Genomic DNA, 3,051 nt, shown 5'->3' with positions numbered 1-3,051 from the left:
GCGCGAGTGTCGCTCCTTAAACACGGACCGAGTGGAGGACGGCCGCCTCCTTAAACACAGGCCGAACAAAATGACACAAAGTGTCAACTGCGAATGTTGTCCATCCAAGGAAGGAGCGTGATGCCCGGCCGGCTCCTTAAACACAGGCCGAGAGTCGCCCCGGACGGTCCGCCTCGCGGCGCCCGTCTGCTCGGATAAAATGACACAAAGTGTCAACTACGAATGTTGTCCATCCAAGGAGGGAGCGTGATGCCCGGCCGGCTCCGAAAACACAGGCCGAGAGTCGCCCCGGACGGTCCGCCTCGCGGCGCCCGTCTGCTCGGATAAAATGACACAAAGTGTCAACTGCGAATGTTGTCCATCCAAGGAAGGAGCGTGATGCCCGGCCGGCTCCTTAAACACAGGCCGAGAGTCGCCCCGGACGGTCCGCCTCGCGGCGCCCGCCCGCTCGGATAAAATGACACAAAGTGTCAACTACGAATGTTGTCCATCCAAGGAAGGAGCGTGATGCCCGGCCGGCTCCTTAAACACAGGCCGAGAGTCGCCCCGGACGGTCGCCTCGCGGCGCCCGTCTGCTCGGATAAAATGACACAAAGTGTCAACTACGAATGTTGTCCATCCAAGGAGGGAGCGTGATGCCCGGCCGGCTCCGAAAACACAGGCCGAGAGTCGCCCCGGACGGTCCGCCTCGCGGCGCCCGTCTGCTCGGATAAAATGACACAAAGTGTCAACTGCGAATGTTGTCCATCCAAGGAAGGAGCGTGATGCCCGGCCGGCTCCTTAAACACAGGCCGAGAGTCGCCCCGGACGGTCGCCTCGCGGCGCCCGTCTGCTCGGATAAAATGACACAAAGTGTCAACTACGAATGTTGTCCATCCAAGGAGGGAGCGTGATGCCCGGCCGGCTCCGAAAACACAGGCCGAGAGTCGCCCCGGACGGTCCGCCTCGCGGCGCCCGTCTGCTCGGATAAAATGACACAAAGTGTCAACTGCGAATGTTGTCCATCCAAGGAAGGAGCGTGATGCCCGGCCGGCTCCTTAAACACAGGCCGAGAGTCGCCCCGGACGGTCGCCTCGCGGCGCCCGTCTGCTCGGATAAAATGACACAAAGTGTCAACTACGAATGTTGTCCATCCAAGGAGGGAGCGTGATGCCCGGCCGGCTCCGAAAACACAGGCCGAGAGTCGCCCCGGACGGTCCGCCTCGCGGCGCCCGTCTGCTCGGATAAAATGACACAAAGTGTCAACTGCGAATGTTGTCCATCCAAGGAAGGAGCGTGATGCCCGGCCGGCTCCTTAAATACAGGCCGAGAGTCGCCCCGGACGGTCCGCCTCGCGGCGCCCGCCCGCTCGGATAAAATGACACAAAGTGTCAACTACGAATGTTGTCCATCCAAGGAAGGAGCGTGATGCCCGGCCGGCTCCTTAAACACAGGCCGAGAGTCGCCCCGGACGGTCGCCTCGCGGCGCCCGTCTGCTCGGATAAAATGACACAAAGTGTCAACTACGAATGTTGTCCATCCAAGGAGGGAGCGTGATGCCCGGCCGGCTCCGAAAACACAGGCCGAGAGTCGCCCCGGACGGTCCGCCTCGCGGCGCCCGTCCGCTCGGATAAAATGACACAAAGTGTCAACTACGAATGTTGTCCATCCAAGGAGGGAGCGTGAGGCCCGGCCGGCTCCGAAAACACAGGCCGAGAGTCGCCCCGGACGGTCCGCCTCTCGAGGCGCCCGCCCGCTCGGATAAAATGACACAAAGTGTCAACTACGAATGTTGTCCATCCAAGGAGGGAGCGTGATGCCCGGCCGGCTCCGAAAACACAGGCCGAGATTCGACCCCGGACGGGCCGTCTTCTCCCGGCGCCCGCCCGCGTACGCCCCCCATCCCCGGTCGCCCGTCTGCTCCCGGTGGGCCTCCGAGTACCCCCTCACCCAACTGACCGACTGGCACTCATGACCCGCCTTGGTAGGGCCTCCATCGGCCTCGGCTCGTCCGACGTCGGGTGGACGGTTCCTACCCACTGCGGGTCGCACTCTAGCGCCCCGGCCGCTGCGTGAGCGTGCGCTCCCCGCGCCGCCCCGCAGGCCCCGGCGCGACCGTACTGCGGCGAGACCGAGACGACCCGGTTTGGCATCCATCCCACCTAGCCACGATCCACGGAGGCCGAGCGAGCGGCTGAGTGTCGGGCGCCGCGCGTGCGAGCGTCCGCCGGCCGCGCCGGTCCTTCCGCGAATGTCGTTTCTCAAACCCTCCGGCTTGATAGCGGCGGCACCACGGGAAGCCGTCCACACACACCGTCCGACCTCTATCCGAAAAGCCTTCCCGACCAACCGCGGTCGCGGGGGCGTCTGTCGCTCCGCATCGGGGGGGCGTATGGCTTCCGCGCTACGCGCTGCGGGCTCGGGGGGGCCGCAACGGCTGAGTCTGACTCGGCCGGGGCGCAGCTTCCCTCCCGGCAGTCAGCAATAGTGCCGATCGCGCCTGCCACCAGCCCCCTCCCCGACGGGTTCGTCGGCGCCGGCTGGCCGCCGTCCGCCTTCGTTCCCCGAGGGTTCCCAACCAGCGCCGATCCAACTCCGCATCCTGGCCGCACGCAGTGCGTGCCTCGCGCGGGTAAGTCGCCGGCGCAGCGCCGCAGCTCCCGACCCCCGCGTACGGGAATAGTTGAGGGCCTCAGCGGGCCGCACCGACCGAGTCCGACTCGGGCCGGGGCGCAGATTCCCGCTTGGGTGACCGAACGTTCTCTGCTCGGGCCGGAGGGCCGACGCCCGTCCCCCCCCGTCGTCCCCCACGGACCGCCTCCGAGGCCACTTCGCACGGCTCATCCTCGGCTCCCTACCAATGCTTAATCGATGGGGCCGCCCGGCCGGATTCGCGCCCCCCTGTCCACCGCGAGTCTCCCCAGACTAACCCGAGTTACCGCCCAGCTCGCCTAACCTTGCACTCGCTCTGCCAAACGGTCGTGTAGTCGGCGTGGCCGTCCTACGGGTCGCCCTCCGGCCCCAAACGCGCGGCGGGATAGCGGCAAGGCGGCGGCGGCGGCCAGCGGCGTC

This window comes from Syngnathus leptorhynchus, unplaced genomic scaffold, assembly GCF_054491065.1.
Source record: "Syngnathus leptorhynchus isolate UIUO unplaced genomic scaffold, UIUO_Slep HiC_scaffold_242, whole genome shotgun sequence".
NCBI classification, from domain to species: domain Eukaryota; kingdom Metazoa; phylum Chordata; class Actinopteri; order Syngnathiformes; family Syngnathidae; genus Syngnathus; species Syngnathus leptorhynchus.
This window is presented reverse-complemented; position numbering follows the sequence as displayed.